The 15999-nt window shown below is 38.1% G+C and overlaps 1 pseudogene; it reads right to left on the bottom strand.

The window, feature by feature from the left end:
• Window positions 1-11420: 11420 nt before the first annotated feature.
• LOC143858956 (N6-adenosine-methyltransferase non-catalytic subunit MTB-like) lies at window positions 11421-15978 on the bottom strand (annotated as a pseudogene).
• Window positions 15979-15999: the final 21 nt, after the last annotated feature.

Here is a 15999-nt window from a genome sequence, read left to right on the forward strand (position 1 = left end):
CAAAGCAAAATTCGCCAACTCTTCATCGGTAATTCTTCTAGACTTTTCATAGATTTTCCTTATGCTTTTTGTCTTCCTTGGAGAAGAGTCGGGGCTTGTTGAAGATGATGGAGCTGAAAAAGATAGAGAAGAGTATGGAGTGATAGGAGGAGCCATATCCTCTTCATTTTCTTCAATTCCACCATCATGAGTATCTTTTCTTTCATTCATATCTACCAAAACTTCTTTCTTCTTCTCACTTTGATTCCAATTGTAAGACTCTTCTTCATTGAACTTCACATCCCTACTTATGACAATTTTCTTAGTCATGGGATTGAAGAACTTGTACGCTTTTGAACTTTCGCTATACCCAACAAGGATGCATTTTTCTGATTTGTCATCCAACTTTCTTCTTATTTCATCCGGCAAGTGAGAGTAGGCAATACTACCAAATATTCTCAAGTGAGCAACACAAGGCTTATGACCACTCCAAGATTCTTGAGGAGTCATACCTTGAACACTTTTTGGTGATGCTCGATTCAAGAGATAGATGGCACATGCAACGGCTTCCGCCCAAAACATATTAGGCATCCCTTTTGCTTTCAACATACTTCTAGCCAATTCCATAATTGTCCGGTTCTTCCTTTCGACAACCCCGTTTTGTTGAGGTGTGTACCAAGTGGTAAGTTGATGCTGAATCCCATTTTCTTTCAAGAAATTCTCAAACTCATGAGAAACATATTCACCACCTCTATCAGAACGTAAAGTTTTCAACATGAAACTACTTTGCTTTTCAACCAAGCTCTTGAAAGTTTTAAAGCATCCAAAAACTTCTGATTTTTCTTTAAGGAAATAAACCCATGTCTTTCTACTATAATCATCAATGAAGGTGAGAAAATATCGATTACCTCCAATTGATGTTGTTTGCATAGGCTCGCATAAATCCGAATGCACTAGCTCAAGAGGATTTGATGCCCTCCAAGTCTTTCCAACGGGAAAAGAATCTCTTTGATGCTTTCCAAGTGCACACCCTTCACAAACTTGATCTCGGCAATCGATGTTCGGCATGCCTCTCACCATATGCTTCTTGTTCATGAGAGATAAAGTGCTAAAGCTCAAGTGACCATAGTGAAGATGCCATAGCCATGACATATCTTTGACAATGGTGTTGAAATAAGGTAGACCTTCACTTTGAAACTTTAGAGGAAACATCTTGTTTTGAGTCATTCTCACCTTGGCTATGAGAACATGATTTTTGTCTTTGATTTCACATACATCTTCCTTGAAATGAACATCATGACCTTTCATTAGAAGTTGCCCAACACTCAAGAGATTGTGCTTTAGACCGGGAACATAGAAAACATTGGAGATGCGCTCGACGCCTTTCTTTGTTTGAACAAGGATATCACCACTTCCTCTTATGGAAAGCCTCTTGTCATCACCCGTTCGAACTTCACTTTTGAGAGATTCTTCCAACTTTACAAACACGCATTTGTTGCCGGTCATGTGGTTACTACAACCACTATCAAGATACCACGTCTCATCAAGAGCCACTTCTTGCACATTACAAGCAAGAAAAAGAGTGTATTCTTCTTTGCTTTCTTCTTTCTTATGCATGAAGGTAGATTCTTTCTTTCTTTCTTCTGCAATCTTCTTTCTACAATACTTCATGGTATAACCAAACCTTTGACAATGATAGCAATGAATTTGGGATAGAGGTCTTCCTCTCCCTCTTCCTCTTGTAGAAGAACCACCTTCATCTTTTTCATATTCTTGATTTCTTCCTCCATCATTTCTCCCTCTTCCACGAAAATAATTCATTCATCTTCCTCTTTCTTTTCCTCTTCCTCTAGAGTCACCCCTAAAAGAGACTTGAGTTTGAAAAGCTTGTTCTAGAGAAGAAGAATCAAATTGCTTCATTCGTAGTTCATGGGATTGGAGCGATCCCAACAAACTTTCTAAGGATAAAGTAGCTAAATCTTTTGATTCTTCAATCGCAACAACAATATACTCAAATTTCAAAGTCAAACTTCTAAGGATTTTTTCAATAATTCTTCGATCTTGAATATCTTCACCATTTACTTTCAATTGATTCACAAGAGAAATAACACGATTGTAAAAATCTTCAACCGATTCCGAATCCTTCATCCTTAATGCATCAAACTCATATCTAAGGGTTTGTAATCTTAATTACTTTACTTTGTCTTCTCCTTTGTATGATGTATAGAGTGTATCTCATGCTTCTTTTGTCGAAGTCACAGATGAAATTCGTTTAAAGATGACTTCATCCACCGCTTGATAGATAAAGAACAAAGCCTTCTTGTCCTTCTTCCGATTGTCTTTCAACTCATTGAGTTGTCGTGGAGTGAGAGCCGCTTGATCCTCAAGTTCTTCAATGCCATTCTCAACAATATCCCATAGATCTTGAGATACATACAACACCTTCATTTGAATGCTCCATTGGTTGTAGTTCTTGCCATTGAATTGAGGAAGTTGAGGTTGCAACATATTGGAAGCCATGATCAACCTTCAACCTATGCTTTGATACCACTTTATTGGAATGAAACCAACGAGGTTGGAAGGAGAAGATGAATTTCAAGAGAAGAAGATTATTCTCTTGATGCCAAACACACAAAGAAAGTAACCCAAGTTGTTGTGCAACTCAAAAAACTTCAAATTTCACTAAAAAAAACCTTACAAATGAAGAAGATACAACGTCTAAATCTTATCCCTCATTACAAATCCAAATTAGCTTTTCTTAATTGCTATTAGCTTTCCTAAGCACCACTAACACACTATTACATGAAAAGTAAATGGCTAGCACAATTCCAAAACACAAAACATAGTCCCTAGGCCATTAAATGCCACAAAGGAGATTTCCAATGTGGTCAAGTCTTATCTTCCAAGGCAAGAAAGTCAAGTAGATAGATGATCAAGATCTAGTGGTCAAAATTAAATTTCCAACATCCTTTCTATAGAACAACTAATTTACGTGAATGTGCATTGCGCATGACAACAAAAGTTAAAATTGTAACATGTTATCATTCCAAAAGAAAAAAAATTGTAATTTGTTCAATCTACTCAAATATAAACATAATACGCTAAAGGATGTTGATAAATTCGCACTCCCTGGAGAATAATTTGTTGGAGCAAGAAGTAGAAAACAATAGATGATGACAAACAATATGTATTGTGATACTACCGTACGTCCTCGAAAGCCCACCTTAAAGTTTTATTTGGCCCAACTCCAGTGCAAGGATCACACAACCGAACCACCTCCAAGAACAACCGGAGAATGGATTGTTGTAATGCACCACTCAACAATCCTATAAGGCAAGTTCTCTATTGAACACTTTCTATTACTCTTGAGGCTCTAGAGTAGTCTCTTTTTTTCATATCTTTGGATGCTAGAATGATGGCTCTATTTATAGAGTTCAAAAAGCAACCCAAAGGTCTCGTTGGAAAATGAAGGGACTCCTGAAAGAGATACACCCATTCAATGTGACAATTTATGGATTCATAGAATTCTGTCATACATGAATATCTAATTAATCCCAAGAGTCATCACTAATGAGAGTACTCAAAACTAAGAGTCACTATTAATATCGATTCTCATAATCCAAACGAACAGGGAAAGCGAAAGGAATCATATGAAAAGGGAAATCGATTTTAGGCGAGGCCTGGGAGGGTGGCTGATAAATTCACACCTAAAGAATTCAGTTAGGCCCCAAAAAGGGCGAATTTATCGTTGAAGGGGCAACTTTATCAGCTCCCATCGAAGGCAAAAAAGTAGTAATTGGTGTTGGGGATTTTAAAAATAAAAGATGTGCTGAAAATAAAAAGGTTTTAATATTTTAGAAAAGAGGTGGTTTTTAAAATATTAGACTTGCAGGCAAAACATACGTAGAGTCAAAGATGACGAATTTTTTGTCTCGAATTTTTTGTCTCCCAATTTCATTTTAATATTTTCTTGACTCGAGTAGCTTTGGTCTTGCTCGTGTTTCACGAAAGCCTCACCTATCAATGAAATTTCTTGACTCCTAATTCCACTCCAAAAACATTTCTTAACTTGTGTAGGGTATCAATTAAATTGACTTCATGAGTTTATTTATTAGGTCTTTAGATTAAATTACACGGCTCGCTCAAAGCTTTTGGCCCTCTTTGTTTTGGATTTTTAGAATCAATTTTGATTTCAAAACTGATTGTTGGATGCAAATTGCGTTTAGTTTTGAATCCAATGGTCTGTTTTGGACTCAAAATCGATTCACAAAATCCAAAATAAAAATGGGCTTAGAAAATTTCATGACTAACTATTTGTAGTTGGGTCAACAAAGTATATGCCACGCTGGAATTTATTGGGCGTGTGGAGAAATGTGCCTCGGTTGAAAATTACTACACATTACATCAACTATTTTTGTGAGGAGGAAAAATTATGGTGATTGTGTCGGCCATCAATTGACTTGACTTCATCAGTCTATTTATTAGGTCTTTAGATTAAATAACACGGCTCGCTCAAAGCTTTTGGCCCTCTTTGTTTTGGATTTTTAGAATCAATTTTGATTTCAAAACTGATTATTGGGTGCAAATTGCGTTTAGTTTTGACTCCAATCATCTGTTTTGGACTATTCACAAAATCCAAAACAAAAACGGGCTTAGAAAATTTCATGTCTAACCATTTGTAGTTGGGTCAATAAAGTACATGCCACCCTGGCATTTATTGGGCGTGTAGAGGAATGTGCCTATAGGGAATCTAGAAAGGTGAACAGTTATTAGAAGACCCCCTCTAGTGTGTGTCTAGTGTGTGTTCATCATATTTAAGCCCATAGTTGCCGGAAACTCCTTGGACAAGTGTGGAACCCGTTTCCCCTAAAATGCATTTCTCGCGTGTGGGAAACCCATTTCCCCTAAAACGTGGGAAACCCGTTTTAGAAACGTTCCCTAAACATGATAAAATAAATTGGAGAAATATTTTCAAAATGCATGGGAAACATATGAGAAGTTTATGTAAAACATGTGTCAAAAAAAGAAATGTTTCAAAATTAATTAAATAACCTTTTTAAATTATTACCAAATTTTGTCGAAATTTCAGGGGTCCGAAACCAGTACCGAAACCAAAATTTTAAACCATGATTAGAAGAACCCCTCTAGTGTGTGTTCAAACTTAAAGCCAGTCTGTCAAATGGGACCGAATTACTAAGAGAACATCCGGTTTGACTGATTCAAGGATGTGGCATTACAGTTTCGAAACATGAGAAGGTGGATGATAACCACTTGGACAATGGAGGACCTGAGAATAAGGGAACTCATCATGGGTAGTTACAAAAAAAGTTCCCGGCCTCCAAGAGAACGTGGGGATAATGAAGAACGGTTACCAGAATAAAGCTATATAAGAGTTCACGAAACCAAATCCAAACATGTTTTTAGCATTTTATCTTTTCTTTTAAGCACTTGTAACCTTTACATTATGTAATTGTAGCTATACTTGGATTAAGTTAGCAATGAATTCATCTTCTCTGGTGAGTCTATCTCTTTAACTAAACTATCCCTTGCACTAGCGTTCTGTCAGTGTCTCTTTTGTCATTTAGCTTGAGTCCAACGATCTGCTGACCCTGAGAGTCTCTATGTTTAGTCGTCACGAGTACACCTGAAAAGTCCTTTCCATCTATGTAAGTACAGAGGAACCTGCACACACACCCTCACACGCTCCACACGCACACACCAAAATCAGATGGTCACACTGACTGACGGCGCAGGAGCGCCCCTCCATACACACACACCCTCTCTCTCTCTCTCTCTCTCTCTCTCTCTCTCTCACACACACACACACACACACACACATTTTATGGCTGTATAAAGTAGACACTTCAAATGAGGAAATCCGTACTCGTCAGGTCCATGAAATATAGTGGACATGTGAAGCTAGTGATGAAGACAAGTGAGGGTCTGAGGGTTTCCATTCAAGGGGCTTACACAAGTAAGGGAGATAGGGTGAAGCTAAAGCTACACTTTTTTCTTTGCTGAATGGGAGGTGGGAAATATTGTAGGGTTAGGATTTTCTCTGTTCAGAAAAAATAAATGTGTTTTATAGGATTCTATATTTAATTGCAGAATGGTCTGATTTTGAATATTGGGTTGTGATTTAATGGGTTGTTGAATCATTATGTTTCTGGTTTTCTTCGAGTTGGATAAGCTGGGTTTAGCGGGGACCCCTACCGATTTATTAGATAAAGAGAGAGATAGAACAATAAAAGCACAAAAACAACCCTTACTCGGAACATGCGAGAGAGGGAAAAACCAAGGCGCGGCACATATGAGCGACAAACACTAAGCCTAAGAGCTCAAAATGCTCAATATGCTCAATACTTGTGAATTACATAATATGCTCAATACTTGATTCGGTGTTGCTTTGTGATGAAGGACAAGGCTATCAAATATTTTATCTAAAATCTTATGTTTTGAATGCTCTCTTTTGGTTCAAACCCTCTGTTTTGATTCAGATCTTCACACTAATTTCCACATTGTTAGGTCCTACATAATTACTTGCTGAAGAAAGCCCTGTATTATTCTTCTTTTCATTTTCATTTTTCTTTTTATCGACTTGCTAATTTCTTTAAGTTAGCTACTTTCTTTAAGTTCACTACATCAACATTTATGAATTTTCATTGCTTAAACTTTGCTCTGCGGAGGATTTCTTTACGATCTGCAGGATGATCAGCTTCTGTTGTTAGGATACAGTTGTCCAACACTAATTTGGTGGCCTTAGAGATGGTATAATTTTTACATTTATATATACATGCCAACCCTTCTTTTTTGTACTATGAATTTTTAGTTATATGTTATTACTTGGCATGAGTTAGTTGATGTTGCAGAAGTTATAATTATCAACTTTTTTTTAATATGTGCAGCCTTTGAGTTACAGAATATATAGGGGTGGCATGGGGTCATATTCAGGATGTCCAAGATATGATAATCTCTAATCTTTGTTAGGTCAAATTGGGTCTTGATTTTAGAGAGAGAGGGGGATTAAGCTTGATTACATTCTCTTTTATGATGTTAAGGAACTTGGAAGAAAGTTTTGTATATTTTGTATTGATATGCTCTCCATTTATGTCGACAAAAGCCACTCAGACAAATTGTCACTGTCTTGATACTCTATAATTAAGTCAGTTTTGGAAGATCTGCTCTATCTTAATAGAAATATCACATAGATATTACACGATTTTTTCAATTCATGGAATAAGAAAGATCGGAAGTGAACTATCAGTTTTTACATTGATATTCTGGTTTTAGTTCTGAGTTCTGACCAAGGTTTTAAATTTCGGTTTCGGTACCAATTTCGGACCCCACTGAAATCCAAAATTTCGGCGAAATCCGAAATTTGGTATTTCAGATCGAAATTCTGGACCTAATTTCCGAAATTTAGGCCTAAATTTTGTAACACTTCTTTCTTTTTTTAAATAAAAATGACATTTTCTCGAAATTTAGGATTTCGGCTGAAATTTAAAACCTGCTTTGATGGCATTAAGGATTTTGGAAAATGGGAAACGTTACCCAGCTTGGTTTTTTTTTGGCATTTCCAGTTGTTGGAATAGGAAATGTAAGCATTCTAAATGTAAAATTTTTTATTGGAAGTATTATTGGAGAGGTTTCTGTTGATGTTCATTTTTAAGCTTAGGATGCAGAGATTTTGGTAAATTTAGAATGTTTTAAATTGATTTATTGGATGGAAAATTGTACCCAATTTGGGTTATTTTCCTTCTCTATGAATTATTTGGCAGCACCTTGAAGACCACCCTTATGGGCATCAGGATTGTTTTCTAGGATGATCTGTTCCTCTTTTTTTCTTCTTTTTTATGAATTTCACTCTCTGGTTCTTAAATACTTTGTTGTGGTTCTGAAATACTTCGCTGATTTTCACTTCATAGTTACCTTACTGTGTGTTTTCTTTGTATTTGGCGGTTTCTTAGATCTATGGTTGTTTTTCATGTCCCCACCTGATTGGCATCTTGAGTTTCCCCAACGGGTCTGTTTAATTTGAGCACTCTTTATCTTACCAACTAATTCTTTTAGTTTATTTTTTTCCTTTTTACATTTTGCTTACATTTTTCAAAAATATTTGAAATATATTATTTTTTTATGTAATTTGAATCAACTTTTAATTATCAATAAAAGTTGATAATTTTTTTGTGTAATTTGCTTACATCTCAAGTTTGTTTTCCTCTCATCGAATAATACCCTTCTATTTTTATTGTCCCCCCGTGCATCACACGGGTTTTTTCACAAGTATATATATATATATATATATATATATATATATATATATATATATATATATATATAGGAAAGTGTTTCTATTCGGCCGACTAGAGATCATTCTCTAATCCGCCGGCTTAAATCTCTCTCTCTCTCTCTCTCTCTCTCTCTCTCTCTCTCTCTCTATATATATATATATATATATATATATATAGAGAGAGAGAGAGAGAGAGAGAGAGAGAGAGAGAGAGGATAGTGAAGCTACACACTCGTATAGCTAACTTAGCTACACCGCCGGCTTAAAATATAGTGGGCCCACATTGTTTGGGTGATTCAAGCCATTCATTTGATAGGCTTTCACATTTATAGGGTGTGCCCAAAAAATCAGCTCCATAGGATCATCCCAACCCTTCAAACTGTGGAGGCAAAAATGGACAGACTTGTGAAGGTTTTTACACGTCCATTTTTCCCTCCACAAATCATAGGGTTGGGATGATCCTATGGAGCTGACATTTTGGGAACACCCTATCTATGTGAGGGCCCATCAAATCAATGGTTTGCATCACCCAAACATTGTGGGGCCCACTGTTTGGATAATGAAGAGTGTAAAATTGCGAGAAATGTTGGATAGTGAAGAGTCACAACGTTTGGGGGTTTTGAACGTTTGGACGTTTTTTGGGTTTTTTAAAATTGCGGGATGGAGGGTGGATGCCACGTAGGATCAAACGCCGGATAGGGGGACTGTCCACGTGGGCGTGAACAGTGAAACCCCCATCCAGCTATCTTATATATATATATATATATATATATATATATATATATATATATATATATAGAGAGAGAGAGAGAGAGAGAGAGAGAGAGGAAAGTGAAGCTACACTGCCGGTGTAGCTAACTTAGCTAGCTACACCGCCGGCTTAAAATACAATGGGCCCACATTGTTTTGGTGATCCAAACCATTCATTTGATAGGCCCTCACATTGATAGGGTGTGCCCCAAAAATCAGCTAGGTAGGATCATCCCAACCCTTCAAACTGTGGAGGCAAAAATGGACAGATTTGTGAAGGTTTTTACACGTTCATTTTTGCCTCCACAAATCGTAGCTAAGTTAGCTACACCGGCAGTGTAGCTTCACTTTCCTCATATATATATATGAGAAAAGTGTTTCTAAGCACGTGCTTAGATAGCTTATCTAAGCACGTGCTTAGATAGCTTATCTAAGCACGTGCTCAAAAACACATGTGGCCCCATATTTTTTGGGGGATCCAAAGCATTCATTTGGAGGGCCCTTTCATAGATAGGGTGTGTACCAAAAATCAGCCCTATAGGATCATCCTATCCTGTTATGAAATCTTAGGCTTAAGTAGGCCAGTTCTTCAAAATTGAAGCGTGTATATTCCCTTAGCTTGTCCAAATTAGTCATCCAAAACACAAATAGCCAAAAAAGCACTACTTTTTTACAATTATTTTCAACAAGGTTTAACTACTACTTTTATAGAAATCTTTTTTATTTTTCTTTTTGTTTTTTTTTTTTTTGGGCAAAAGTCTGTGTTCTCCATTACGCTACAATCAAGATTTTAGATGTAAAAAAAAAAAAAAAAAGAACAAACTTTGGTGCCTACTTGATGTTACTGATTATGCTTCTTGCTTCATCTATAGCTGTTTTTCCTTTATAAGATCTTGACTTTACTTTTTCAAATTCCAACAGTGATCTGTGGAGTGCCCTCCATTTTGGATGGAATTGACAAATACATTCAGGTTCTACCTTTTCTTACGAACACAACAATCAATTTCACATGAGGAACACTGAGACATTAAAAGTACATGTGAAATCATGATTCTAGATTTGTTTAAAGGCTATTTTTGTCATAAAAAAGTTTTTGCCTGGTTGAAGTTAGTGTTTATCTATGTTGCATAGATTCTTTGCCCCCCTATGCCGAATCCGTGTCGACACGCCTCCACACGCGAATCGAACATGGATTCTCGTGGGACACACCCGGATTCTTGTAACAGCCGTGTCCCGCACGAATCCTGTTTTTTTTCGGATGAATCCAACTCATCGGATTCTCTTTTAAAATGTGAATCCTATATATCTCCCCTTAAATTTTATTTTTTTTCTTCTTAACTTTTTTTCATATGAAAGCGCAACCTGTACTTTCTTACTAAAAACCCTAGCCCCTCGACCCTGGAAGATCGACTCCCCTTCCTCCTTCGACTCTAAATTCAAACACATCGATCCTTCACCCTCAAAATTTTCATGAATATATATATATATATATATATATAATTTTTAAAATTTAATTTTATTTAAAAATTAACGAATCCACGAATCCTAGTTTTTGGGGCTTGCCGAATCCGACACCTCGAAACCGTGTCGGATCCCAACACGCGAATCCTAATCCATGCAACATAGGTGTTTATGCACCTTTTGGAAATATTTTTCGATGAGTCAAAACCTTTTTTGGCTATTTCATGATTTAGAAGACTAATCAGGATACACTTTAAAAATTAAGGATTTGTAGGAAAAAATTGGTCAAGTACTAGTTAAAAAAATGAGTAAAAAAATAAGAGACTCATACCAGTAATCTGAGCTCTTTCACATTTATTATCACTATAATATGACTAGCCAATTTATGCACCACTTGGCCAGCTGATTGCCCATAAAGAGCCTGACCCACCTAGGCTGCCCAGTATTATGGTTTCCCACTTGTGTTTTTAATCTATGGGTCCTTCGAAAGTACATATGTCCATGAATGCAAACAGATAAAAAGCATGCAAGGACATGCATCCATGTCTCTAGCAAAAGGGGATACCCACAAGTGATGCACAGAAATAAAGAGATCATTAAAAAGAACAAATACATGCACATATAGTAAAATCCAACCAACAAGCAACATTCAGATGCCTCCAAGGATGTGGTCCTGAACACATGTATGTGCACTTCAGGGCAACATAAACTAGATGCGCATCGATGGACAGGAAAAAGTCAGCTTTGCCCATGTTTTTTTGAAAGGTAACAGTAAACTTTCCATTCACCAAAAAAATCAAGTTACAACTCGGAGGGGACAAGCTGACCCAAAAGAGAAATAGAACATGATCGCCTGCGATCAGAGTACAAGTAAAATATCAAAAGCCTAGGATACATAAAGCCTAAAATCCCAAGGTTTTATCATGCAAAAATCAAGAGGCTATCCGACACCATCGTGATGGGTATTAAGCACCACAGCCACAGAACGTAGATCGACCCCATGCTTCGCAAGTCGGTCAGCCATTTCATTGGCCGACCTTCTCATATGTGGGCAAATAACACGAACCAAGTCCTGTATTTCAGTGGTGATGTCTTCAAGTTTCCAAGCTAAATTGGATAGTCAGAAATTGGTGATGGTGTGACTACAAGATAAATTGTAGATCTGATTAGCCAATGGGTCCAACCTATTGACATCCCTAATAGCTTTTTTTTTTTTTTTTTTTGAAATAGATATCAATTTAATTAAGGATAAAGAATTACAAAAGCACTTCGGCGGAGCACGCAGGCACGGGGGGTGGGGGTTTGTAAAAATTGCCCCATTTTTTTTTTTTGAAATAGATACCAATTTAATTAAGGATAAAGAATTACAAAAGCACTTTGGTGGAGCACGCACACACTTGGGGGGGGGGGGGGGTAAAAATTGCCCGATACATGTGAGACACTTGATGCTCCTGATTTGGCTGAGCGATCAGCCAATTCATTAGAGCTCCTAGGAATGAGAGAAAATGAGAATACATCATGCAAAAGGATTCAGAGACATGGTTAGCTCCACGCATGAAACACATCACATTAATGGATATTCATGCATAAACTACACGAACAGAGGGAAGAATTCATCCTTTTCTCCTCTTGAGAGGGTGAATTGCTATGATTTGTGGATACGGTACAGACATGAGTGTCACGTGTTGACACGGACATGGCAAACCCCCAAAATTTAGAAACGGGGACACAGCTAAAATAGAAACTAGATATAATCATAATTTGTGGATATGGATTCGTGTGTCAAGTTTTGAAACGGATATGAGCTGTCAGACATGACGATATCTAAAAATCTAAAAATGGTGAAATGTACGTACATATAAATTACCAATTACTGTATAATTTGTAACAATATAAATATGGAAATCATTTAACAAATTAATAAATCTCAACTATAAGTTAAAACAAACATGAGATAATCAAATAACAACACATTCATCAATTTAATCTAGTTCTCTTTCGTCTCTAATATACAGCGAGTAAGGGAGACCAATATGATATAATGAACATAGTATTGGTCCGATTGGAGCTAGAGTTTGTTTAGACTTTTAAGTTTAGGAGAGAGGAGAGGGGAAGGGGGGAGGGCGGATGGGATGGATATAACAACAAATATTAGTTAAAGAAGAGCTAAAAACGAGTTTATAATAAAAGAAGAGTTAATAATAAAAGAATTATATACAATATTCTATAATAAAATAGAATGTCACACTTGGCACGGTACAAAAACGTGTCTACACGCCCATATTAAGTCTAACACTTCTAGCATTACATTTAAACGTGTCTAAAGGAGTGTCGACGGGTGTGGACACAACATGACACGTGTGTCGGTAATAAATTCAAAGCGCCAACTAAATCATAGGTGAATTGGTAAGTGGTAACTGCATCCAATCTCCGAAAAAGTCCCTATTGTTTCGATTAATCAAATTTTGGAATGGGATATGGACCGAATGAAAGGGTATATTACAGTTGAAAACATTACTGCATTCCAGCAGGGGACAATGCAATGAAGTTTTTTTTTTGTCTGTATTCTGTGTGAGCATAAAGTTCAAAGCAATTCATTTTCCAAAAATAAATAAATGAATAAATTCCAAAGCAATGCAATGAAATTGAGAGATGTTAAGAGATGTTATCATGTTAATGCTATCAGATATTTTCTCTAGGGTCCTCTCTTAGCTGTGGTAATCAAGATCAATACTCAATTCAGATGTAAGTGAAATAGTAATTTCTGTAAAACTCAACTAACACACCTTCTTTAGGCAAAGGCGTCCCTGCTCAAGACCCACGCCATCACCAACCCAAAGGAAGATAAATGAAGGAGTGTCAGCAATTGCCTGAAAACATGGTAAGAGCAGGGTTAAGACTTCAGAGAAAAGCACAAGGTTATAAAATAATATGAATGGACAGCAAATTTGCATATGTAATTATGTAAATAGATTTGAGAGAAAATAAAGACATCCAAAAGCCATATCATATACGCCAACACTGAAGTGAATAAACTTAGGACAAGTAAATGGTGTACCTCAATTTTTAGATTTTGTATTTCTTCTGGTGTCCAGTACTCCAGAGCCCGATGGACATATTCCTCCCATGGGGGATCGACAAGAATGACATCGAACTTGGTGCCAAAAAATTCAGGGGACAACACATGCTCGCGCAGGTCGCACTTGTAATACATGGGTGGAGATGAAGATTTGGCCACAATTTCATCTTTCCTCTGAATAAGTTCCCTCAGCTTTGGGTAATCCTCCACAACACTGGTAAGTTCTAGCCCCCTGATGAAATTCTGTGGTCGCATACCAGTATCCACAAAATTTTGGGAGTAGTCATTTTGCTCTCCCCTTGAAGGAGCTTTACCAGGGGGAGCACTAATCCTAGGTGGACCCCAACCCATTGGAGCATTATCATGAGGTACTCCACGTCCAATTGGTCCCGTTATATTAAATCCAGGAACAGTTATGCTAGGAGATACTCCTCTTCCAGGGCCAAATTGATTAAAATACATTGCATTGTTTGGGCCAGTCCCCATATTAGGAAGGAATCGCGGTCCTAACAATCGTGGTGGTGGTATGGGAGAAAGTCCAGGTGGGGCAGCCAACGCATTCATATCAAAACCTCGAGGTCCAGGCCAAACAAATGGCCCTGGAGATGGAGGAATGAAAATCGGTATAATTGGTGGGCCTGGAGCTGCGGACATGTTCAGGCCAATGGGCCGCATGGGTCCAGGTGGCAAGCTCAAGTGACCAAAGGGAGGTCCCACCATAGGCACTGGGATTACATGTTGCCCGGTCCCACCATAGGCACTGGGATTACATGTTGCCTGTCCCTCCCCTGAACCCCTCCTCCTCTTCCTCCCCTGCCTCCTTTTCTTCCTTGAGGAATGCCCGTATTGAAAGACCCCGGTCCCTGGTTATTTCCAAATGGAGGCAGTGAACCCCTACTAGAAGTCTGGTCTGCTCTAGTATGCCTAGAAAACATGGATCCAGACTCCTCTCTCTCATAATCGAGAGACTTGGGCCTGATCTCTATCACATCAGAATACTCATTTTTAGTTCCAACACTAGAGGTTTTCATGCCTTCAGTCCTGGTTCTGTCTTTTCTATAAGCAGGTCTACCATGAATCTTCTCATTATCCATTCTATCCCGTTCACGCCTCTGTGAGTCCCATTCCTTTTTATAGTCAAAATCACCATCCCCATCTTTTGCCTCTTTATCATTTCTGCTCTGCTGCCTTTTCCTCCAACTATCAAAATCCCTCTCTCTGCCTTTGGATCTATCATTTCCGTAAGCTTCTTTTTCACTTTGCCTCCCTTTGTGGATAATACTTCTTTCATTGTCAGATTGAGAGAAACCTCGATCAATTTCATCCGACTCTTGACGATGTCTCTCAATTCTCTCAGGGCTTCGTGACCTTTAAGTGCGCCTCACTTCCCTACCACTTCTATTTGTATTATCAGACCTCTCTCGACTTTCCGCATCATCACGGCCACTATGTGCAAGGTCTCGTTGCTGTCTGTTCTTCTCAGTTTTCTCTCCATGGGCTCTGAAGCTCAGCCTATGGGCTCTACACTCAACATCCTTCACCATTTTCTCTCTGACACTCATCTGCCTATTGTCTCTAACACCTTCTGATCTTTCTTCTTGAGCCTCTGACATGCCTCTACTTTACTCCTCTCTCCATCAACCCTTCTCTCTTCCTTGTTGCTTGATCTAACACCCTTATCAATGTTTGAATCTAAAGCCCTCCTTTTACTCTCTTCCGATTCGATTCTTGCATCAACATTTCTCTCTCTAGAAGAAGCATGCTTATGATCCAAATAACCACCATCATCGGCCTTTCTGACAGATTCAGATTCATCCCATCTTCTCCTCGGATTCCTTTCCCGTTCACGACTTCCAAGACCTTTATCTCTGCCACTTTCCATCCTTCCTGAATACCTCGAATCCTTATCCGGCGCATTTTCAAACGACCCATCATGGGAATTATCCGCCTTGCTTCTAATTTTGCTCTGAGAAGCCTCTTGAGAGGACGTCTTTGTGTTCGGTTTCCTCAGAGAGTTCCTCTCATTTTCATCAGCTAAACAATATACTTCACTCCTTACAACATCCCTGCCCTTTCTACTAATTTCCAATTCTCTATCCTGATACACACTATTCAATATCTTCACACTCTTCCCCTCATGGGTTTTCTTCATTATCTTCGAACATGATTCCTCGTCCCCACTGCCCCCTCTGCTTGAGCCCCCTAACTTTTTCCTAATGTCATTTTTGTCCCCGACACTCTTTCTTTTTCCACCATCTTCCCATTCTTCGTTTTCTTCTGGAATGTTGCGCTTTCTAGAGTTGCTCCTCTTATCAACAATCTCCCTATCGATCTTCCTCTTCTTCAACCCTATAACCCTTCGTGTCTGAATTCTCCCCCAAATCCTGTTCCGGGTAACTCCGAATTGATTCAAGTGCATCCATTACAAAGAAAGACTGTG

This window comes from Tasmannia lanceolata, unplaced genomic scaffold (assembly GCF_043159265.1).
Source record: "Tasmannia lanceolata isolate RefF3 unplaced genomic scaffold, GAP_Taslan_0.1 ptg000029l, whole genome shotgun sequence".
Taxonomy (NCBI): Eukaryota; Viridiplantae; Streptophyta; class Magnoliopsida; order Canellales; family Winteraceae; genus Tasmannia; species Tasmannia lanceolata.